Below are 26408 nucleotides of genomic sequence, written 5' to 3'. Positions count from 1 at the left end.
AGGTGCACACAGAGCAGCGATTTTCGATACAGACTGCGAAATCTGATCAGACCCTCAGTTTTAGAAGTGGTGAAGTATCTTTCTTCTCTTTAAAATGAAATATTGTTCCAATCGTCATATTATAATCTGTCGATTTACGACAATATTCTCATTATAACAGTAACAAAAAAAAAATGGTTCAAATGGTTCTGAGCACTATGGGACTTAACTGCTGAGGTCATCAGTCCCCTAGAACTTAGAACTTCTTAAACCTAACTAACCTAAGGACATCACACACATCCATTCCCGAGGCAGGATTCGGACCTGCGACCGTAGAGGTCATGCGGTTCCAGACTGTAGCACCTAGAACCGCTCGGTCACTCAGGCCGTATAGTATAAACTTCCCTACAATTTGTCTACTTGTCAGTGAAATAATCGTCACAGATCCTTCCGATCACTCAGTGCAGTGAGCAAAATTCGCAGATTCTGGTTTCTCACGTAGGAAACAAATATTTTTCGAAATGAACAGCTTTGCTACTATACGGTATACGCGCGAAACTATGAATGTGCTTTTTTCTAATTGGCCGAGAACTGCTGCTAGCGTAGTTTTCGATTTTGGCAGCAGATATACATGTGTTTGGGGTTGGTTTCTTTACAGTGTTGTGTGAATTCCTTGAGCTGGGCACGTCAGTGTATAGTGAGTAACTGAGTGCACTTCGGGGTGCGTGCATACTTATTATTCAGCAACAATGGTACTACATACTTAAGGCATCTATATTTAATGCCAAAAAACTGTTTTTCTAGTTTTATTGAGCCTTGGTTTTTATGTTTGAATAAGGTGCAGGGTGAGTATATGAGTACAGTTTTATTGCTTTTGAACTGCACATGAAATGCTGAAATGCACTCTGACGGAAAAGAAGTCGCTACACCAAGAAGGAGTTGTGCAACACAAACGAAAGTTGTTGGGTGAGTTTCTACATCTAAAAGATGATGTCTACTCAAATTTCGCCCCAGTCGCATACGAGATGCGCTAATAGTGCCACCGTGATGATGAAAATTAAGTTTGTTTTAAATACAGACTGTAAAGGTAGTGAGCATTAGTTACCTCTGAGATTGGACATAGTGAGTTGACGTTAGTCAAGAATGCCTGTTAGACGACAAAGACGCCATTATCAACACATCACTGAGATTCAACGAGGTCGACCAATAGGGCTACGAGAGGCTGGATGTACTTTCTGCGATATTGCTGAAATACTTGATAGGAATGTAGCGACTGCACATGACTGCAGTTGTGTTCGGCTTATGGTTCTGATACATCACATTTCATCTGCAGCAGCAATTTCAGTAGCAGTTGGCACCGCAGTAACGCAACGAGTGGTTAAAAATCGGTTACTTCAATGACAGCTCCGAATCAGATAACATGTAACGAGCATTCCACTGATCCCCAATTTGCATTTACGGCTTCAGTGGCGTCAAGCGAGGACTTATTGGAGAACAGGGTGCATTTGCGGCTTCAGTGGTGTCAAGCGAGGACTTTTGGAGAACAGGGTGGAGGTCTGCTGTGTGTTCTGATCAAAGCTGGTTCTACCTCGATTCCAGTAACAGCTGAATAGCTGTGTGTTATTTAGAAGGAGGCCAGCTGAGAGTCTGCAACAAAGCTGTTGGAGTTCTAGACACACTGGACGTACACCTTGACCTTGGGGTGCACTCTCATTGTTATTCCACGCTCCCTGGCTCAAATTTGTACGTCAGTCTGGTGATTCGACTTGTTGTGCTGCCATTCATGAGCAGCATTCCAGGGGATGTTTTCGATCAGGATAACGCTCGCCCACATACCGCTGTTGTACCCCAACACGCTCTACAGAGTGTCGACTTGCTGCCTTGGCCTGCTCGATCACCAAATCAGTCTCCAATAGAGCGCTGTATGAAACTTCGTCGGATGACGACTCCAGAGTCATCCACAACCAGGATTATGGCAGAGCGGTTCTAGGCGCTTCTGTCTGGAACCGCGCGACCGCTACGGTCGCAGGTTCGAATCCTGCCTCGGGCATGGATGTGTGTGATATCCTTAGGTTAGTTAGGTTTAAGTAGTTCTAAGTTCTAGGGGACTGATGACCTCCGATGTTAAGTCCCGTAGTGCTCAGAGCCATTTGAACCACAACCAGCATTAACCCTCCCTGTACAGACAGACCAAGTGCAACAGGCATGGGACTCCATCTCACAAACTGACATCCGTAAGCTGTACAACACAGTGCATTCACGTTTGCTTGCTTTTATTCAACATTCTGGTGGTTACACAGGTTATTAATGTACCAGCATTTCACATTTGCAGTGGCTTATCTTGCGCTTACTGTGGTGTCACCGCCAGACAGCACACTTGCTAGGTGGTAGCCTTTAAATCGGCCGCGGTCCGTTAGCATACGTCGGATCCGTGTGTCGCCACTATCAGTGATTGCAGACCGAGCGCCGCCACACGGAAAGTCTAGTCTAGAGAGACTCCCTAGCATCGCCCCAGTTGTACAGCCGACTTTGCTAGCGATGGTTCACTGTCTACATACGCTCTCATTTGCATAGATGACAGCTTAGCATAACCTTCAGATACGTCATTTGCTACGACCTAGCAAGGCGTCATATTCAGTTACTATAATTACTTCAAGAATGTATTCTGAACAGATAATATTGGGAATCATGTACCGTCAAGAGCGACGTTCATCATTAATGGATTAAAGTTAAATATGAAACTAATTACATCCGCTTTCTGAATTCTCATTCCTTGTCATGTTCGCCGGCCGGGTTGGCCGAGCGGTTCTAGGCGCTACAGTCTGGAACCGCGCGACCGCTACGGTCGCAGGTTCGCATCCTGCCTCGGGCATGGGTGTGTGTGATGTCCTTAGGTTAGTTAGGTTTAAGTAGTTCTAAGTTCTAGGGGACTGATGACCTCAGAAGTTAAGTCCCATAATGCTCAGAGCCCTTGTCATGTTCCAGACCTCACGTCAGTATAGTTCTTCCCTCCTCACGCCAGCCTGCGTGAGTTAAAGCGCGTGCGTTTCGGCCTCCACTCGTAACACGGTGTTGGCTCTTCTGCTAACACAAAACTTACATTGACCTGTGATTTTGCAATGTTAATCACTTGAATATGTTATCCAGACAAACGTATCCCTGAAATTTCGCTACTCTACGTTAATTATTTTTTGGTGCTGCGTTTTTTAGCGTCAGTGTAATTTGTCTTTTGGCACAGAATGCCACACGTGGAATTACGTAATATAACACACGTAAGTTCATCCAGTGTAACATGCTCATAGTCATGTACACTATTTAAATTTGGGTCGACCATTCTCGTTGTGTTATAACTATGTAAGAACCCACTATTAGTTTGAAACCCGTTCTTTGTACATCTAGTGCCTACAAATGAACCACTACTACAAAAATGAAAACCACCCATGATGCTTTGTGTGATTAGGGGAAACATATTATGTGAGAAACAAAATATGCATTCAGTTGCAAAAGATAGAATTTTTCTTTTGTAGGTCGGCCGTTATGACCGAGCGGTTCTAGGTGCTTCAGTCCGGAACCGCGCTACTGCTACAGTCGCAGGTTCGAATCCTGCCTCGGGCATGGATGTGTGTGATGACCTTAGGTTAGTTAGGTTTAAGTAGTTCTAGTGCTTAGAGCCATTTGAACCATTTTTTTTTCTTTTGTACTCGATAAACGTAAGTGAAACAGCAGATGAGGAAGAATAGCTGCAGATATTAATAACGTTATGAACTACAAAAGTTAATTACTTGTAGGGTGTGTGTTTAAGAACTCAGGTAGCGATCTACTGCAGTCCCAGTAACAAAACACTGTCTACTTACTGTATTTCATTGTTTGAGTAGATTATTTTGTCTAGTATCTGGAGTTATACCAGACATGCTGAACTGTACGTATTGAATAATGTGAAAATTTGTTGCTAATCCATTTGTTTTAATTCATTTGCTGAGATATCCAGAAACTGTAAATGACTATCGAACACTACTGACTAGACACAAACGCGATTGTTTCGTCACCAGGTCCACCACTTTTGCAGAGCCACTCCTCCACGTACGCTCAATGCTGCCGTAACCTGAATTCTCGTGAATTGCTTGGTTGACTTGGGAGAGGGAACCAAACAGGACGTCATCGGTCTCATTACATTAGGGAAGGATCGGAAAGGAAGTCGGCCGTGCCCTTTGAAAGGAACCATCTCGGCATTTGCCTGAAGCGGTACAGGAAAATTACGGAAAACCTAAATCAGGATGGCCGGACGCCGGTTTGAACCGTCGTCATCCCGAATGCGATTCCAGTGTGCTAACCACTGGCTCACCTCGCTCGGTTCTCGTGAATTTTCCGGTTTGCTATGGGCCATGCATTTTGCACCGGCTGTCATCCCAGATTCAGAGTCGCTTAAATCGCGACGAACTGACATCTTCACTAGATATATCCCGTACCTATCTAGCAGAAACATCGGGGCATCATACACGACACATCTTCAAATGGGACAATCATTCCTATGTCTTTTGGAATCTCAGTTTGTAAAACAAAACAAGGGCCTTCCACGGTGGAAATCCAATCGGAGCAGAAATCATGATTGAGCAAACGTCGGTAAATTATGACAATCAGATAGCTGCTTTCTCTAAAAGGCAATGTACTGGTACCTGGTGTAAGTAGGCTGTTCAGGTTTTTATGTTGGTAACGCCACGTAGCGCTCTATATGAAAATCACTGACTGTGCTGTGTGAAGGCTGTGGTTGGTTTGCATTGTTGGAGTATATGCTATTGTAGTGTTGGGCAGTTGGCTGTTAACAGCGCGTAGCGTTGCGCAGTTGGAGGTGAGCCGCCAGCAGTGGTGGCTGTGGGGAGAGAAATGGCGGAGTTTTGAGAGCGGATGATCTGGACGTGTGTCCATCAGAGACAGTAAATTTGTAAGACTGGATGTCATGAACTGCTATATATATTATGACTTTTGAACACTATTAAGGTAAATACATTGTTTGTTCTCTATTAAAATCTTTTATTTGATAACTATGGCTATCAGTAGTTAGTGCCTTCAGTAGTTTGAATCTTTTATTTAGCTGGCAGTAGTGGCACTCGCTGTATTGCAGTAGTTCGAGTAACGAAGATTTTTGTGACGCAAGTGATTTGTGAAAGGTGTAGGTTAATGTTAGTCAGGGCCATTCGTTTGTAGGGATTATTGAAAGTCAGATTGTGTTGCGCTAAAAATATTGTGTCAGTTTAGTGTTGATCAGAATAGGTAAAGAGCGAAATGTCTTGAGTACGTTCAGTTCCGCTCAGCTGTTTGAAAATCAAATAATGTAAGTGGTTTATCAGCACAGTAATTCATTAATTTTTCTAAGGGGACGTTTCACTGCTTTTCACTGTTGCCTCCTTAACACAATAATTATGATCACTTTTCATAGCTGCTGATATTTCGCAATGGCAGATTGCTTCTGACCGTAAAAACTTTCTTCGTCCGTCTCGTCTGCTTTTGTGTGCTCCTTTCTTCCAGCCCACCTTACAACGTTTGGCTTCCATTGAGCTTTCCCCGGTTCACTTACTTCAGCAGTTAAGCTAGTTTTTATTCTCACTTCTGCCGTTTCCGTAGGCATTCACTGAGACGACACACTCAATTAAGGGCGTCTGCAGCTCTGATAGCGGACCTCGCTCGCACACCCACTCGTTGCTGCTCCTCCGTGACCGAGTTCTGGAACCAGTCTGAATAATTTGCGGTTGCTCCGAGGAGAGAGAGAGGGGTAACTGATTATGCGGCGGGACGGTCGTCGAATTAGCCGACAAGCTCGCCGTACTTTCTGCGTTCGCTGCAGCTGTCGGCCTCAGCAGTGCGAGTACACAGTTCTGTCTCCCACGTTCCCGTTGAGCGTGCCGGCGAGTGGGGAGTCACGGCACTGCACAGCAGTACCAACACCGACTCAAAAGGAAGGCCTCGGCGCTTGTTGGTGACGTCACGTCAGCTAGGCACGGCGAACGCCAGGTCTGCTGCAGGCAGAAACGCCTGGGCGCGCATATCACTATAAATCTCTCATTTTTGGACAAAATGTCGGTACTGTTTTGGATTCTGCAAAAGTTTTGTTTAGACGAAAGATTTTCTTACTATCGTAAAGCTACAAATGAAGATCATAGTTCTGTAATTCTGAACCCTGTCGAAACAAACGTAGATCAATATGAGAAGACGCTTTGCCCCATTGCAAGCTTCGGAAATTTTACATTCAAGTAACTATATTTACTTGATACATTTTGCTATCGAAACTTACCCCAACCCCCTTACAACGAACTCGTTTCTTTCATTTATTTATTTATTTATTTTCGTTTGACATCGTCACTGGAAATGTGAACTAATTTACATGTGTAAATGTCCAACTGTTGCCAGTCGTTAGATTACAGTCGTTTTCGACGAAAGGAATTCTAAACAGGAAACAAAATAGCTTCATACATCGAAAATACTGCTGAGCTTAAACTTTTTTGAACATTGTAAGGGGTCCGTAGGCCCGTACTATAAGTTTTGCGACAGCACAGGTCGACAGGACAAACAATCGATAGTGTGTGTCGGGTTGCGAGAGCGAGAGCGAGTGTTGAGACAGTTGTAGTGTGGTACGCGCTGCGGGCCGAGCCAGGCGGAGTTCTGTTGTTGGAATGCAAGACCGTACCGACAAAGGGAGTGGCCATCGCCGTGGTTTAACCCCTTTGTGTTAGAAATATACGGGAAGGTGAAAAAGTATAATTACTAGTGTGATTCAGTGACATTTTTGTGCCGATATTGTAATTACGCGTCTACCGCGCCGGCATCATTTGGATTGCAGTGTTGGATTGTAGTGGTGAATTACAATGATTGAAATTGCGTGTGACGATAATGAATAACGAAAGGGCCTGTGCCGAGATTAGTCGTTATTAATGCTGTACGACGAAGGCAGTGGCTGTCTCCTTACTTTGTGTTTTTGTGATGAATATAGGTTGTTGATTAATGAAGCTGTGTTGTCGTTCTTCTTGGCACCAGACATTTCTTTATTACAGCATTTGAGAAGGACAAAATGGAATGTAACATCTCCGTAGCAGTCCAATCCGATTGCCAGCTCATTAGGTACACGGTCACATTAATTATTATCTATTTGGGCTGCTATCAGATCCCGATCGAGCGGGATAAGTCAGTAGATTAGACCGGAGTGTTACAACATGCACATTAGAAAACATAAATATTCCCCTCTTGCAACTGAAAGGAGAAACTTTATAAGATAAAAAAAAAATTGTTTCATAAAACAACTATCTCACTTTTGCCTCTTCTTCTGTCCCCCCCCCCCCCCCCCCCTCCCCCAGCGTGTAGAATCGCAAGATATTTCATTAACATTCAGTGCTCCTCACCCCATAGTCAACCGAGATACCTAAAGAAGAGCACCAATATGTTCACAGTTTCTTGTGAAAGCAACCCAGTACAAACGTAACTTCGTCAGATTTACAAATAAGGTAAAGAGGCACGAATTCTGTTGCTGCTGGACCATGAAGTTGTTTTAGTATGTCAATCCTTAAAACAGGTGGCAATTTAAGTTCAGGAGTACACTGTTTGTTAAGAAGTGTAATGAATTGCACAATAATTGATTGCAGAAACGTCTCAGAACAATGTGTGTTGGTCAACTACCGCCATTTTCCTGTGTCAGAGAGGGAGACACCACCATTGTGAGTATGCCTGCAACAGACCTGGCGTTCGCCGTGCCTAGCTGACGTGACGTCACCAACAAGCGCCGAGGCCTTCCTTTGAGTTGGTGTTGGCAGTACACACCCACGGCCTCACGTGTAGCAGACTGCCGCCTTGAGATTCTTTTTACTCGAACCACTACTACAGCCACTTTTTATTCGGCTTTACTTTTGCCAAGGCTCTTTCCCAGCTTTCACCCAGCTTCAACTGGCGTAATACATTTTAATCTTCGGTCAGCAGAACATTTCTATCGTTTTCATTTTGAATGCTTCAGCTGCACTGTACAAAATAACAATTCCTTTAGCTACCACGGTTCTCGAGTTGTCTATTTACATGTAATTAATAATAAGATTCACTTTTTTTAAAAAAAATTCTGATTTCTTTTGCCGCTTTATAAGCATAATATGATCAACCTTAGATTCACTGATGCGTTCGGCGTAAGACCAACTAACGAGTTTATATACATGGTGGATCGCCTAAAACTTGCATACCGCGAATATTGCCTGAAATGGAAACTGCTGTTGATGTGCGGTTTTCACAGGATGGATTCGTACCAGGGGCCCGTATTGTTAGCCAATCAACAGTTTGCAATAATACTTAGAAAGTGAATTTTTTGTGGAAACATACACTTTTCTAAAATGAACAGTGCTTACTGACAGTAACAAACTAAAATTAGAGTATATTAGAATGTCAGTGTTGTTTGTTGGAGAAGTCTAGTGCCACAATTCGGAACCGGAACAGCTGTTAGCATGAGCGACATAAAAGTAGATATCTTAGGTGTTGCGAAACGCCGGCCGGAGTGGCCGAGCGGTTCTTGGCGCTACAGTTTGGAACCGCGCGACCGCTACGGTCGCAGGTTCGAATCCTGCCTCGGACATGGATGTGTGTGATGTCCTTAGCTTAGTTAGGTTTAAGTAGTTCTAAGTTCTAGGGGACTGATGACCTCAGCAGTTAAGTCCCATAGTGCTCAGAGCCAATTTTTGTTGCGAAACAACTCAAATCCCTTAAGAAAGGCAAGTCTTCCCGTCCAGATGGCATACCAATCAGGTTCCTTTCAGAGTATGCAGACACAATAGCGCCTTTCTTAGCAATCATATACAACTGCTCACTCGACGAAAGGTCTGTTCCTAAAGACTGGAGAGTAGCACATGTCACACCAATATTCAAGAAAGGAAATAGGAGAAACCCATTGAATTACAGACCGATAGCCGGTAGCTGTGGCCGAGCGGTTCTAGGCGCTTCACTCTGGAACCGCGCGACCGCTACGGTGGGAGGTTCGAATCCTGCCTCGGGCATGGATGTGTGTGATGTCCTTATGTTAGTTAGGTTTAATTATTTCTAAGTTCTAGGGGACTGATGACCTCAGATGTTAAGTCCCATAGTGCTCAGAGCCCTTTGAACAGACCCATATCACTGACCTCAACTTGCAATAGGATATTGGAGCATGAATCACTTTGAAGAAAATGACTTATTGATACATAACCAACAAGGATTCAGAAAATACCGTTCTTGTGCAACGCAACTAGCTCTTTATTCCCTTGGTATTGGGTACTGTCGACAAGAGATCTCAGATTGATTCATATTCCAAGGTTTCCAGAAGGCTTTTGATACCGTTCCTCACAAGCGACTATTAATCAAATTGAGAGCATATGGAGTATCGTCTCAGTAGTATTACTGGATTCGGGATTTCCTCTCCGAGAGGTCACAGTTCGCAGTGATAGACGGTAAATCACCGAGTAGAACAGACGTGATACCTGGTGTTCCACAAGGTAGTGTCATTAGCCACCTTATACTGTTTGCAGATGACGCTGCAATTTACCGTTTAGTAAAATCATCAGACGAGCAATTCCAATTACAAAATGATCTAGAAAGAATTTCTGTATGGTGCGAAAAGTGGAAATTGACACTAAACAAAGAAAAGTGCAAGGTCATCCAAACGGGTACTAAAAGAAATCCGATAAATTTTGGGAATACGATAAATCGCACAAATCTAAGGTCTGTCAATTCGACTAAATACCTAAGAATTACAATTACGAGCAACTTAAAGTGGAAAGACCACAGAGATAATATTGTGGGGAAGGCGAAACAAAGACTGCGCTTTGTTGGCAGAACACATGCGACAAACCTACTAAAGAGACATAGAGATAGCCTACATTACACTTGTCCATCCTCTGCTGGAATGTTGCTGCGCCGTGTGGGATCCTTACCAGGTGGGATTGACGGAGGACATCGAGAAAGTGCAAAGAAGGGCAGCTCGTTCCGTGTTATCGCGCAATAGGGGTGAGAGTGTCACTGATATGATATGCGGGTTGGGGTGGCAGTCACTGAAACAAAGGCGGTCTTCTTTGCGGCGAGATCTATTTGCGAAATTTCAATCACCAACTGTCTCTTCCAAATGCGAAAATGTTTTGTTGACACCCACCTACGTAGGGAGAAATGAGCAACATAATAAAATTAGAGAAATCAGAGCTCGAACGGAAAGATTTTGGTGTTCCTTTTTCCCAAGTGCCATTCGAGAGTAGAATGGTAGAGAAGTAGTATGAAAATGGTTCGATGAATCCTCTGCCAGGTACTTAAGTGTGAATTGCAAAGTAACCATGTAGATGTAGATTTAGATGAGTCTTTTAAGAGATATTGTATTTGGAAAAGTTTCCACACCAACAACTGTTGTGCCATTGAAATTGCGTAGTTGCTAGGTATGATGTTATATTTGCTTACAGTGTGTTCCTTGAACGCAGTGCTAGTCAAGAGTGACGATTAGAATTTACCAATGCAGAAAAAGCCGACATACTCATAGTACATGGATGGCGTTACAATCCGTCCCGATGTACCGGAACCGTCACCGTTATGGATCTTCATGTCCTACTTACCGACAAGACACAATTTTGTCCCGATTTTGCAAAATATTGTTTCTAGCTTGGCTCCTACACTGAAGTAACGCCATCTGTTAGCGAAACATTCAAATGCAGCCTCTATTAGCTCTATTTATCTCAACAAGATCGTCTCACAGATGGCGCTGCATGTCGCGTATCCTGTACCAAAGATGCAAGCACCTTCTAGATCCAGCGCCATCGTTCGAGAAAATAGCAGACTTCTCTAGTAGCACGGGGATAACGCGGAAGAGTTGGGCAGTTTCCAATTGAATAACGATCTGAAAAGACGATTCTTTCTAAAGGTAATACGAACAATGAGTGCAACTTAGTAATGTTTGAAGTGTTTACTGCGTGTACATAGGGCGTCAAGTGTATAGTGATGTGTAATTCGATGACTATATTGTTATTGTTAACTGTTTACCGCTTAATAAGCTTATCCTATCATCGCATACGAAAATACCTAAGGGTGGAAAGAGCAAGTTTTCGGGTGATTACACAAAGAAAAGAGGTACGGATCAGGAAGCGTTGTGTGAGATTTGTAGCAGTTTCATCTCAGTAACTCACGGAGGTAAGGCAGACGTCAGGCAGCACATTTCTATGAAGAATCATACAAATAGATTCGCGGCAGAATCGGCCTCAAAGCATATTTTTACATTCATGATTAAAGAAGATAGGCAGGAAGAATTACTGGTTGCTGTTGCAGAACTAACAACAGCTTATAAAGTAGTCAAACATCATCAGCCCTTCAGTTCTCTAGACTCTACCGTAAAACAATTTGCCGCAATGTATCGTGACTCGAAAATCGCCGCAAAGCAGACTACACAAACCAAAGCTACAGCGACTGTTAAAAATATTCTCGCACCGCACTCCCTGTCCGAACGCATAAAAAAATTGCAAACAGTTTCATATTACACCGAAGCATCGAACCACAAGAGTTAAAAGATGTTTCCTATAGTTGTTTAACACTTTACTGAAACTGACAGAATCCAACAGAAGCTGTTGAAGTTTGATTCGCTGAATAACGAAACATCGGAGGCAACTGCAAAGTTTTGTCTACACACTTTAAGACAACTGCTAATTGCATTAGACAAATTATTGCCTTTGTGGAGACAGCACCAATATCAACTTCGGAGAGCGTCATCTACATCTACATCTACATCTATACTCCGCGAGCCACCTTACGGTGTGTGGCGGAGGGTACTTATTGTACCACTATCTGATCCCCCCTTCCCTGTTCCATTCACGAATTGTGCGTGGGAAGAACGACTGCTTGTAAGTCTCCGTATTTGCTCTAATTTCTCGGATCTTTTCGTTGTGATCATTACGCGAGATATATGTGGGCGGTAGTAATATGTTGCCCATCTCTTCCCGGAATGTGCTCTCTCGTAATTTCGATAATAAACCTCTCCGTATTGCGTAACGCCTTTCTTGAAGTGTCCGCCACTGGAGCTTGTTCAGCATCTCCGTAACGCTCTCGCGCTGACTAAATGTCCCCATGACGAATCGCGCTGCTTTTCGCTGGATCATGTCTATCTCTTCTATTAATCCAACCTGGTAAGGGTCCCATACTGATGAGCAATACTCAAGAATCGGACGAACAAGCGTTTTGTAAGCTACTTCTTTCGTCGATGAGTCACATTTTCTTAGAATTCTTCCTATGAATCTCAACCTGGCGCCTGCTTTTCCCACTATTTGTTTTATGTGATCATTCCACTTCATATCGCTCCGGATAGTAACTCCTAAGTATTTTACGGTCGTTACCGCTTCCAATGATTTACCACCTATGGCATAATCGTACTGGAATGGATTTCTGCCCCTATGTATGCGCATTATATTACATTTATCTACGTTTAGGGAAAGCTGCCAGCTGTCGCACCATGCATTAATCCTCTGCAGGTCCTCCTGGAGTACGTACGAGTCTTCTGATGTTGCTACTTTTTTGTAGACAACCGTGTCATCTGCAAATAGCCTCACGGAGCTACCGATGTTGTCAACTAAGTCATTTATGTATATTGTAAACAATAAAGGTCCTATCACGCTTCCCTGCGGTACTCCCGAAATTACCTCTACATCTGCAGATTTTGAACCGTTAAGAATGACATGTTGTGTTCTTTCTTCTAGGAAATCCTGAATCCAATCACAAACCTGGTCCGATATTCCGTAAGCTCGTATTTTTTTCACTAAACGTAAGTGCGGAACCGTATCAAATGCCTTCCTGAAGTCCAGGAATACGGCATCAATCTGCTCGCCAGTGTCTACGGCACTGTGAATTTCTTGGGCAAATAGGGCGAGCTGAGTTTCACATGATCTCTGTTTGCGGAATCCATGTTGGTTATGATGAAGGAGATTTGTATTATCTAAGAACGTCATAATACGAGAACACAACACATGTTCCATTATTCTACAACAGATTGACGTAAGCGAAATAGGCCTATAATTATTCGCATCTGATTTATGACCCTTCTTGAAAATGGGAACGACCTGCGCTTTCTTCCAGTCGCTAGGTACTTTACGTTCTTCCAGCGATCTACGATAAATTGCTGATAGAAAGGGGGCAAGTTCTTTAGCATAATCACTGTAGAATCTTAAGGGTATCTCGTCTGGTCCGGATGCTTTTCCGCTACTAAGTGATAGCAGTTGTTTTTCAATTCCGATATCGTTTATTTCAATATTTTCCATTTTGGCGCCCGTGCGACGGCTGAAGTCAGGGACCGTGTTACGATTTTCCGCAGTGAAACAGTTTCGGAACACTGAATTCAGTATTTCTGCCTTTCTTCGGTCGTCCTCTGTTTCGGTGCCATCGTGGTCAACGAGTGACTGAATAGGGGATTTAGATCCGCTTACCGATTTTACATATGACCAAAACTTTTTAGGGTTCTTGTTTGGATTGTTTGCCAATGTTTAATGTTCGAATTCGTTGAATGCTTCTCTCATTGCTCTCTTTACGCTCTTTTTCGCTTCGTTCAGCTTTTCCTTATCAGCTATGATTCGACTACTCTTAAACCTATGATGAAGCTTTCTTTGTTTCCGTAGTACCTTTCGTACATGATTGTTATACCACGGTGGATCTTTCCCCTCGCTTTGGACCTTAGTCGGTACGAACTTATCTAAGGCGTACTGGACGATGTTTCTGAATTTTTTCCATTTTTGTTCCACATCCTCTTCCTCAGAAATGAACGTTTGATGGTGGTCACTCAGATATTCTGCGATTTGTGCCCTATCACTCTTGTTAAGCAAATATATTTTCCTTCCTTTCTTGGCATTTCTTATTACACTTGTAGTCATTGATGCAACCACTGACTTATGATCACTGATACCCTCTTCTACATTCACGGAGTCGAAAAGTTCCGGTCTATTTGTTGCTATGAGGTCTAAAACGTTAGCTTCACGAGTTGGTTCTCTAACTATCTGCTCGAAGTAATTCTCGGACAAGGCAGTCAGGATAATGTCACAAGAGTCTCTGTCCCTGGCTCCAGTTCTGATTGTGTGACTATCCCATTCTATACCTGGTAGATTGAAGTCTCCCCCTATTACAATAGTATGATCACGAAACTTCTTCACGACGTTCTGCAGGTTCTCTCTGAGGCGCTCAACTACTACGGTTGCTGATGCAGGTGGTCTATAGAAGCATCCGACTATCATATCTGACCCACCTTTGATACTTAACTTAACCCAGATTATTTCACATTCGCATTCGCTAATAACTTCACTGGATATTATTGAATTCTTTACTGCTATAAATACTCCTCCACCATTGGCGTTTATCCTATCCTTGCGGTATATATTCCATTCTGTGTCTAGGATTTCGTTACTGTTCACTTCCGGTTTTAACCAACTTTCCGTTCCTAATACTATATGCGCACTATTTCCTTCAATAAGAGATACTAATTCAGGAACCTTGCCCTGGATACTCCTGCAGTTTACCAATATTACGTTAACTTTTCCTGTTTTTGGTCTCTGAGGACGGACGTTCTTTATCAACGATGATAATGTCCTCTCTGGTAAGCCGTCAGGTATTTTATCGTTTCGCCCAAGGGGGGGGTCCCTCTAACCTAAAAAACCCCCGTGTGCACGCCACACGTACTCTGCTACCCTAGTAGCTGCTTCCGGTGTGTAGTGCACGCCTGACCTGTCTAGGGGGGCCCTACAGTTCTCCACCCAATAACGGAGGTCGATGAATTTGCAACCATTATAGTCGCAGAGTCGTCTGAGCCTCTGGTTTAGACCCTCCACACGGCTCCAAACCAGAGGACCGCGATCGACTCTGGGCACTATGCTGCAGATATTAAGCTCAGCTTGCACTCCGCGTGCGATGCTGGTTGTCTTCACCAAATCAGCCAGCCGCCGGAAGGAACCAAGGATGGCCTCAGAACCCAAGCGGCAGGCGTCATTCGTTCCGACATGTGCTACTATCTGCAGCCGGTCACACCCAGTGCGTTCAATAGCTGCCGGAAGGGCCTCCTCCACATTACGGACGAGACCCCCCGGCAAGCACACCGAGTGCACACTGGCATTCTTCCCCGACCTACCCGCTATTTTCCTGAGGGGCTCCATAACCCGCCTAACGTTGGAGCTCCCTATAACTAATAGGCCCGCCCTCTGTGACTGTCGGGACCTTGCCGGAGAATCGGCCACTGGCCCAACAGGCGAGGCATCCTATGGTGGCTCGGAAACGATGTCATCACCACTAGGAAGCACCCCGTACCTGTTGGAAAGGGGTAAGGCAGCTGCCACGCGGCCAGATCCCACCTTCGCCTTTCGGCCAGGCACGCGCGAGCCCACCACTGTCCGCCATTCACCCTGGAGTGATGGCTGACCGGTAAGATGCTCACTGCCGGAAGACGCAGCGACATCAGGGGTTCCATGTGATTCCAAGGCCACCGAAGTAGGCATAGGTCTCACCACAGTTGCCCCAACGCCACTACGAGCCGACGCCTGCGCCTCGAGCTCGATGAGCCTAACAGACAAAGCCTCCACCTGCCCCCGAAGAGTGGCCAATTCTCCTTGCGTCCGCTCACAACAACCACAGTCCCTACACATGACTGACGCGGTTTGCGGAATGCTTTTCACCAAGTTAAAGAAGAACTAGTAAAGCATGTAGTAGGAAATGGATACCCTGCCCATATTCGCCAGAATACTATATCAAGCGCTGGACGAGTCTTAACTAAGTAAATGTAAATATCGTGTGACAAGGGTCTCCCGTAGGGTAGACCGTTCGCCGGGTCGACGGGGATGAAATGATAATGATTAGGACAGCACAACACCCAGTCCCTGAGTGGAGAAAATCTCCGACCCAGCCGAGAACCGAACCCGGGCCCGTAGGACTGACACTGTCGCGCTGACCACTTAGCTACTGAGGCCGGACGGAGGCTTAACTGTCGACATTGAAATAATCGTCATGAAAATATTTATTTTTCAGTATTCACTGTAAGGACAGAGAAGCTGGAAGAGTTCTGCTTATACGTTGATATCAATCATCAGACTATTCTATCTCACTCAAGAACAAGATGGCTGTCGTTAATGCCCGCAGCTGAGAGACTACTGAAGCTTTGGATTACATTAAAACAATTTCTTGACGCCGAAGACTGGCCATCTAAAATAATTTCAGATTTTTTCCAGTAGTCAGATCACTGAAATTTTCTTCACGTTTCTGCAGTCAATGTTGACTCTGTTTCAAAAAATACAGAGTGTTTATAAATGAATATCGGGTTTTTAACGCTTTATAATATTTATTACATTAAACTTACAGTTATAAATGATATGTCAAATGAAAGAGCAACTGAAACAGTTTTACCCAGAACCTTATAAATGTTTATAAATGCACAGCGAAGTACGCGATTGGTTGAACTTCACTGTACCCAAGCGCTGGATAGGCTGCAAGAGGCCCAATGACAGGGCTTGCTTTGCATGACCTCCACGTTCACCCGACCTAACGCCATGCGATTTTGTCCTTCGCGGATTCATCAAGGATCGTGTGTACGTGCCTCCGCTACCAGCAGACCTCCCTGAATTAAGAAACCGGATTGAAGCAGCTGTTGCTACAATCACTGAAGACGCTCTTATCAACGTTTCGAAAGAACTCGGCTATAGACTTGATGTGTGCCGTGTGAGAAATGGTGCTCACATTGAACATTTATAAGGTTCTTGGTAAAACTGTTTGAGTTGCTCTTTCATTTGACGTATCATTTATAACTGTAAGTTTAATATAATAAATATTATAAAGCGTTAAAACCCCGATATTCATTTATAAACACCCTCCATAAAAAGCGTGGAGTATAATAAAGGCTCGGTGATTGAAACAAGAAATATACAGGTATTAATCGACATCCAGAGATGTCTGAATGAAAGGAAGACTGCCACTTTCATTGGCAAACAAATCAAAATGAATGTGAACATATTGAAGAATAAGAACCATAACCAAGAAATAATTAAACTGATTTCGAAATCTGAGGAAGAGACAGTGGCCTTCTATACCATAGCGTTTGATTACTTTTAATAAATATCAAGTGTTTAATTGACATATCCGAAACCCCATGCTGGGTGATGATTGAAAACACTGTTTATGTCTTACTATAAATGGTGTGAAGATTTCACGCGATAATTGTTTTCAGGAATATATGTATCTGAAGAGCTTTTTAGAAACTAAGCGTGACTCTGAAGAATGGGAGTCTAAACACTCCGTGTAAGAAAGGTGGATTTATGTTCTCAAGGAAACCGAAAAATTCTGAGCGTAAATGCCAACTGCTAAAATTGTGTGAGTATTTGTTTTCTATTCCCGCACACAACGCCACTGTTGTGGCTGATGTTGGCCCACTGGACTGATGAAAGAAATAGACTGCTGCCAGGGACTGTGGAATCAATCTTACAGTGCCAGTTTAACTACAAGGTTTCATGGCATTTTATAAATATGTAAAAGGGAAAAATAACCTGTTCAAAAAGGTGAAATCTTCCCAAAAATATGGTGTACCAACCACTCCCGTCGCAATAAATTCCATGTCTTTTTGTTCTAAATAAAAAATAATTACATTAAGTAAATTTTTTGCTTCTTCTCTATACCCCTGTCTCACGTTCCCGACGAGGTCCCAGCTAGATATGGCAACCCTATGTATGGAGAGCGTAGGTAGAATGCAGTTCGTTCTTGTACGGTCTATGCGGCAAGCTATCCCAATAGATGTCCACCATTTCCTTAATTATTTATCAAACCCTTCGACCAGTTGCGTGTAAGTAGTGGTGTAACACTCAGACAACGTAACAGAACGAAAGAAGTGACGACCAAAGTGGGGGAAATTAACGTTCTTGCAGCTGTTACAGTTTATCCGCTCGATAGCTCCCGCACAGTCACACGAGGAAGTGCATGAGTCAGGCAAGTGTCCCATGTATTCTCCGTCGACATAGGTTCCATCCCTATCACATCTTTCTCCATCAAGAGCTGCATGGAAGCAATTATAAGAATCGTGTTAACTTCTGTACATGGGTGTTAAGACACGATATTCCAGATGTATCATGTATCTTATGTAGTGATGTAGCCACATTTACCAATCATGGCCAAGTAAACCGCCGAAACACGTACTATTGGTCTGCTGACAATCGGCCATTGGCTTTTTCAGGTGGAACGTCAGCGTCCATGGAGTGTAAACGTGTGGTGTGGGACAGTGAACCATCGGTTCGTAGGCCCAACTTTTATAGACGGAACACTGAACGCACACAGGTACCGCAGCCTCCTAATAGACCATCTTCCTCTGATGCTAGAAGACGTTCCTCTTCAGACTAGGAGGAACCTGTGGTACCAAGATGATGGGTGTCCAGCCCATAGTGCAGAAGTACTGCAGCATGTCTTCACGTATTGTTGCCAGATCGTTGGATTGGACGCAGAGGTTCTGCTCAAATGTTCAAATGTGTGTGAAATATTATGGGACTTAACTGCTAATGTCATCAGTCCCTGAGCTTACACACTACTTAACCTAAATTATCCTAAGGACAAACACACACACCCATGCCCGAGGGAGGACTCGAACCTCCGCCGGGACCAGCCGCACTGTCCACGACTGCAGCGCCCTAGACCGCTCGGCTAACCCCGCGCGGCGCAGAGGTTCTGTACCTTGGCCAGCCCGTTCCCAGAATTTGACGCTTATAGACTTTGTAAAGTTACTTGACAAAATATTTTCACAGCATATAACTTAACATGTGATGGAGTCGTGCGTGTGGTTATTCACGGAATGAAATCTAGGAAACAAATGTCTGGGCATATTATTGGGTGCTACTTTCTCAAACCCACTCCTTTGATTGCATACTTAGAAACAAAATTTTCCTTTCTCTAAGATCTTTGTGAACCATACGACGCACATGTGACTGTACCGTTGCTTGGATATGTCAGTAAAAAACAAGTAAAGTCGTATGGTATTGTTCGCTGGTAGACTACGAAGGGAAGTTTCACCACCTAACAAGAAAGACTTTGTTATCCTTTGTGCATAGAGGCACCTTTCGCAAAGCGTGGGAGTTGTGTATTCAGGTATATCTGGTAAGTGAAGGTGACCGTAATGAATGTATATGTGTAGGGTGTATCAGTGTTGGATAACGATGATAGAAGGGAAAGGGTGAAACCTGATGTCGGCACAGAGCGTTCTCCTCACGAATGGACAAAGGGAAAGCAGCCAACAGCACGTGGTGCACCCAGTCGGTTACCCATCGAGGGACTGGCCATGCCCAACATTACTTAACACTGGCGATCTGCGTGAACCGTTGCATTTAATGAAGCAAAGCCGTTGGCTAATCTGTCAATCATCCCATATCCTTGATCTCAATTAAATCGTCTGCTTCTTTCATTTCCTCAGACGTGAAAACCTCTTTATAATATGAACTCTGAATTTTTTAGCATCTGAAGTGAACAACAACCTTATATATAACATTGTAATGGCCAAGAGTTTTCCTCTATTTCTTCAACTTCATTACCACCCACTACCAAATTAAAAAGTTCTGGTGCAGCTGTATCTTTTAAGTTTGTGGTTCTGCAACAGGCATCATTATCATCAGAACTCCTTGCAACAACATCACCAATTGCTTTTGACTTCAGTACAGTAGGAAACATAATAAGTGCCCTTAATTGTCCTTCTGTTTCAAATGCTTGCCTTAAAGAGATGTAGTAATTTCTCCCTTTTAGTTGTAGGTATTTATTATATCTGTCCTCTAAACCGTCTTATTTTTCTAAGATATGTTCTCTTTTCCTCATACATTCAATAACTACTAAAATCAATCAAGGGAGCACTTGTATGTTTAAAAGTGTGATTCTCTGGACATCTTCTTGTTGTCAGTGGAATCTTTCTACGAACACGACAATGACAGAGAGTTTTTCAAAAAATTGTGTATTTATTGTGCATTGATAGTTGCAGGCTCTTGGAAAACGTTGCTTAATCTTTGATCTTTAAGCAATGTTTTAACATCAACAGCAACCTATCACTGACAAAGTAAGGCAGCACTTTTTGTATTATCGCTAAATATGGGAGAGAGTGTCACAGAAATTATACAGGAATTTGGGCTGGAAATCATTAAAAGAAAGGCGTTTTTCGTTGCGACGGAATCTTCTCAAGAAATTCCAATCACCAGCTTTCTCCTCCGAATGCGAAAATATTTTGTTGACACCGACCTACATAGGGCGGAACGATCACCACGATAAAATAAGGGAAATCAGAGCTCGTACGCAAAGATATAGGTGTTCATTCTTTCCACGCGCTATACGAGATTGGAATAATAGAGAATTGTGAAGGTGGTTCCATGAACCCTCTTCCTGGCACTTAAATGTGATTTGCAGAGTATCCATGTAGATGTAGATATAGACTTATTACTTTCATAAACGTGGCAGTACTCTTCCAATTTTCGTTTCCTTGAGCCTAACCGATGCAAGGCAACAGCTGTCATGTTAGAAATATGCTATGCTATCTTCACACTTTAGGTATAAGGATATAAGTATCACGTCATCATAGTGCAACAGTTCATCTTTTTCTGTTACTGTACTGTGATAGAAGCAAGACCCCGATCCAAGCTATCGCTAACGTCAGGAAAGTGCAGTATTTGCTCCTTTCGGTCAGTTGTGAAGATATTTCAAAAGCTGAGAAGTATCCATATAATAGTAAAGTGGGCCGTCTGCAGAAGACTGCACAGTATGAACGCATTCTATCTTTATGTTAGGTGAATCAGAAAAGTAAAAAATAACATTTTTATTAACCCCGTTATTGCCGGCGACCAGCCCCACGCCTTTAATCTAATTGTTTCTATTTTAATAATTAAGTTTCTAACGACTAAAAAGAACATCAAATTGAATATTGTGTGCTGGGAGGATATGCACCGCATCGTAAACTGAAGCCATGCTCTGGATCATGAAGACAAATGCAGGGGTTGCACAGGATAAGTTGTTAACGTGAAAAGCACCACCTTCAGTATTTCCACATTTATCATCAATATCGAACTTCAAATGGATTTCACTGATCAATATTTGTGTGGTGACTTCAGTATTAATTTTGTGTGCTACTTCGCAGGAAAAACGATGTCGGAATATCCTTTAAATTCGTATGATCTGCTTCAGACTGTATTTATTCCATCCAAGGCGCAGGGCATCAGTAGCACAACCATAGACAATATTTTTATTCGTTCTTCATTACTGGATGAGCATTCTGTTATTAAAAGGATGAATGGCCTTTCAGACCATGATGCACAAATTTTAACGCTAAAAGGTTTTTCTGCTCAAACAAATGTTATATAGAATTATATAATTACAAACTATGTAGAAAAGCTAATCCAAAGGCAATAGAGAGTTGTTTAAACCTCGTGGCAGGATGTGGTGATAACATAGATGAGCCGGCCGCTGTGACCGAGGGGCTCTAGACGCTTCAGCCTGGAAACGCGCTGCTGCTACGGTCGCAGGTTCGAATCCTGCCTCGGGCATGTATGTGTGTGATGTCCTTAGGTTATTTAGGTTTAAGTTGTTCTAAGTCTAGGGGACTGATGACCTCAGATGTTAAGTCCCATAGTGCTTGGAGCCATTTGATTTGAACATAGATGACGAATATAATGCTGTCCTTAACTCATTTCTCATGATTTTTGAAAGTTGCTTTCTATTAGAATGCTCAAAACAGTGTACAGCAAAAGGCAGCTTGGGTGGTTGAAATGGATATCATACAGAAGAAAGTGAGAATTACATTCATCAGCCAGGACATTATGACCACCCACATAACAGCCAGTATGTCCACCTTTGCCACAGATAACAGCAGCGAAGTGCCGTGACGTGGAAGCAGTGGGACTTTGGTAGGTCGCTGGAGGGAGTTGGTAACACACCTGCACTTGAAAAATCAATTAATTCCCATAAATTCCGGGAAGAGGGGCGTTGTACTCTGACGCCACGTTCCTTCACATCCCAGATGTGTTCCATCAGTTTCAAATCTGGCGCCCTCCCACCGCCATGATGAAGAAGGTGCCGGAATCCATCAGACCATGCAATGCTCTGCCACTGCGCTAATGTCCAGTGCCAATGGTCACGTGCCAGTTGTAGTCGCAGTTGCCCATGTCATGGTGTTAACATTGGCACATGCCTGGGTCGTCGGTTTCGAAGGTCCACCGTTAGGAGTGTTCGGTGCAATTTGTTTTCAGACATATTTGTACTCTTCCCAGCATTAAAGTCTGATGTTGGTTCCCCCAAAGTTCGCCGCCTTTACTGTTTTACTAGTCAGCCCCGCCTACGACGTCCCACATCTATAATGAGGGGTGGCCGCCCAACCCCACGACGCCTGGACTTGGTTTCACCTTGGTTTCGCCACGTGTTGAAGACACTCACCACGGCACTCGTCGAACACCCGAAAAGTGGTGCCTCCGGGCCATCACAGTCTACCTTTCATCAAACCCATTCTACACACGGCCAGCACGCTCACTGATACTACATGCACCGTGCGTGTGTCTGGCTAGCAGTCATTCCTCGCCAGGTGACGCTGCTATCGCCTGGACGGGCTTATATCGATAGCGGGACGGTGGTCATATTATTCTGGTTGATCAGTGTATACCACAACATTAAACGTAGTCACAAATCGAGCTACAGAAACCGATTACAAACAGTACTGTAAGGTGTTTAAAATATTATTAGGAATGCAAAAAATATGTGGCACACAAATGGAATAACTAATTTATAGGGTGAAATTCCAATCCAAAAGAAAGCAGGTGTTGACAGATGTGAAAATTACCGAACTATCAGTTTAATAAGTCACGGCTGCAAAATGCTAACGCGAAGTCTTTACAGACGAATGGAAAAACTGGTAGAAGCCGACCTCGGTGAAGATCAGTTTGGATTCCGTAGAAATACTGGAAGACGTGAGGCAATACTGACCCTCCGACTTATCTTAGAAGCTAGATTAAGAAAAGGCAGACCTACGTTAATAGCATTTGTAGACTTAGAGAAAGCTTTTGACAATGTTGACTGGAATACTCTTTTTCAAATTCTGAAGGTGGCAGGGGTAACATACAGGGAACGAAAGGCTATTTACAATTTCTAGAGAAACCAGATGGCAGTTATAAGAGTCGAGGGGTACGAAAGGGAGGCAGTGACTGGGAAGGGAATGTGACAGGGTTGTAGCCTCTCCCCAACGTTATTCAAACTGTATATTGAGCAAGCAGTAAAGGAAACAAAAGAAAAATTCGGAGTAGGTATTAAAATCCATGGAGAAGAAATAAAAACTTTGAGGTTCGCCGATAACATTGTAATTCTGTCGGAGATAGCAAAGGACTTGGAAGAGCAGTTGAACGGAATGGGCAGTGTCTTGAAAGGAGTGTATAAGATGAACATCAACAAAAGCAAAACGAGGATAATGGAATGTAGTCGAATTAAATCGGGTGATGCTGAGGGAATTAGATTAGGAAATGAGACATTTAAAGTAGTAAAGGAGTTTTGCTATTTGGGGAGCCAAATAACTGATGATGGTCGAAGTAGAGAAGATATAAAATGTAGGCTGGCAATGGCAAGGAAAGCGTTTCTGAAGAAGAAAAAATTGTTAACATCGAGTATACATTTAAATGTCAGGAAGTCGTTTCTGAAAGTACTTGTATGGAGTGTAGCCTTGTATGGAAGTGAAACATCGACGATAAATAGTTTGGACAAGAAGAGAATAGAAGCTTTCGAAATGTGGTGTTACACAACAATGCTGAAGATTAGATGGGTAGATCACATAACTAATGAGGAGGTATTGAATGGAATTGGGGAGAAGAGGAGTTTGTGGCACAGCTTGACTAGAAGAAGGGATCGGTTGGTAGGACATGTTCTGAGGCATCAAGGGAGTATTGGAGGCCAGCGTGGAGGGTAAAAATCGTAGAGGGAGACCAAGAGATGAATACACTAAACAGATTCAGAATGATGTAGGCTGTAGTACGTACTGGGGGATGAAGCAGCTTGCACAGGATAGGGTAGCATGGAGAGCTGCATCAAACCAGTCTCAGGACTGAAGACCACAACAACAACAACAGTTTGAAATAAAAACCATATGGTTAATCGTGAAGGAAGTGCCTAGGCAGCAGCACAAAGTCAAGGATATAAAGTCAATGCGTAGTAAAGATGTTTCTGTAACTGATAAGTCAGATGTATGTACAGTATTTAACAATCACTTTCTGAACATAGTTGATGAAATTAAATAAAAACTTAGTTTCTTAGTTTTTACAGGGAATCATATAACTCTCTTGAAAAATGGCTTTCTAAGGCTAATGTCTGAAATACTTCTCTGATACTGACAAAGGGGAGATTGAGTCAATAATTAAATCACCGAAGACTGAGGACCCTCATGGATATGGTGGAATATCTAGCACAACACTAAAGTATAGTGCTGCACATGTTAGTCTTGTACTTAGCCATATTGGTAATTTTTCCTTTAGAAATGGCCAGTCTCCTGAACATTTAAGAAGTCAGTAGTTAAGCCGCTTTATAAAAAGGGAGAAATGGTTGACGTATCAATTTTAGACATATTTCTATGCCATCACTCTTTGCTAAAGATATTGAAAAGGCTGTTTATGTAAGAATAACTGATCACTTCATTTCACATAATGTGCTGTCAAATGTTCAGTTTGGTTTTAGAAATGGTTTAGCAACTGAAAATGATATAGTCTGTCTTCTCTGTGAGTTACTGAATGGATTAAACAAAAGATTTCGAACGCTGGGCATCTTTTTTTATTTAAATGAGGCGTTTGACTGTGCTGATTACAAAATATTGCTCCAGCAGTTGGACCATTATGGAATACGGGGAATAGCTCACAACTGGTTCACCTCCTACTTTAAGAGCCGACAGCAAAAGGTCAGTTTCCATAGTATTGAGTATGGCTATGATGTGGGGTCCGAGTGGGGCAAGGTTAAATGGGGGATGGGAAGCTCAAGAATCAGTGCAGGGGCCATTCCTGGTCCTTATATGTAATGTATAAATAATGTGCCTTCTAGTATTGCAGGCGAATCTAAAATATTTCTGTTTGCTGATGACACTAGCTTGTAGTAAAGGATGTTGTGTCCAACACTGGCACTGTTTCAAATAGTGCAATTCAAGACATAAGTTGATGGTTTGTAGAAAATAAACTACCGCTAAATCACAGTAAGACTAAGGTTTTACATTTTCCAACACACAATGCAACAAAACCTCACTTTTTAATTAAACATAATGGGCGTATAATTAGTAAGAGTGAATAGTTCAAATTTCTAGGTGTTCAGATAGATAGTAAACTACCGTGGAAAGCCCACGTTCAGGATCTTGTTGAAGGACTTAATGTTGCCATTTTTACTATTTCAACAGTATCTGAAGTAAGTGACAGTTCGACACGAAAAATAGCCTATTTTGGTAATTTTCGTTCGCTTATGACGTATGTTATTATATTCTGGGGTGATTCTTCCGATTCTCAAAGGGTATTTCGCCTCGGAAACAGGCAGTTACAGCATATGAGTGATTTAATCATGTCTACAGAACAGGAAGCAAAAAGTTTCTTTATATGGTTTAAGCGATTTAAGAAAGTTTCCCACTTCATCTAACTGGGGTGAAATTACATTAGGTGTTCCACTGGGTTCGATCATGGGTCCCCTCCTGTTCTTGATATATGTGAATGACCTCCCTTCTTATCTGCAACACGAAGTTAAACTGACACTATTTGCTGATGATACAAGCATCATTTTTAACCCAGTAAAAGAAACTCCAACAGAAAATGATGTCATTAACGTCTCTGGAAAAGTTATTGATTGGTTCTCTGCGAATGAGCCCGCCCTGAACTTTGAAAAAACACAGTACATCCAATTTTCTACTGAATGGAGTACAGTTCCTTCAATAAATATAACACATCAACATAAGTCAGTAGCCAGGGTAGAGCATACTAAGTCTTCAGGTGTACATATAGATGAGAATCTTAATTGGAAAGCTCATATTTTGGATCTCCTTAAGCGACTAGGTTCAGCAACTTTTGCAATGAGAATAATTGCTAATTTTGAGGATATAGAAATTAGCAAGCTAACATACTTTGCATACTTTCACTCACGAATGTCATACAGAATAATATTTTGGGGCAACTCAATACTTAGGCATAAAGTAATCTCTGTTCAAAGGAAAGTGATTAGAATAATGTCTGGGGCTCATAGTCGCACATCGTGTAGGAATCTGTTTAAAAGTTTAGGAATTCTTAAACAGGCTCACAGTACATTTATTCAGTAATGAAATTTATTCTCAACAACATGGACCAGTTTGAAAACAACAGTGACATTCATGATTATAATACCAGAAGAAAGAAGGACTTACACTATCCTCTATTTAATCTATCTTCAGCACAGAAAGGAATTAAATATGCTGC

The sequence above is a fragment of the Schistocerca americana genome, chromosome 1 (genome assembly GCF_021461395.2).
Source record: "Schistocerca americana isolate TAMUIC-IGC-003095 chromosome 1, iqSchAmer2.1, whole genome shotgun sequence".
NCBI lineage: Eukaryota > Metazoa > Arthropoda > Insecta > Orthoptera > Acrididae > Schistocerca > Schistocerca americana.
Note: the sequence above shows the minus strand (reverse complement) of the source record.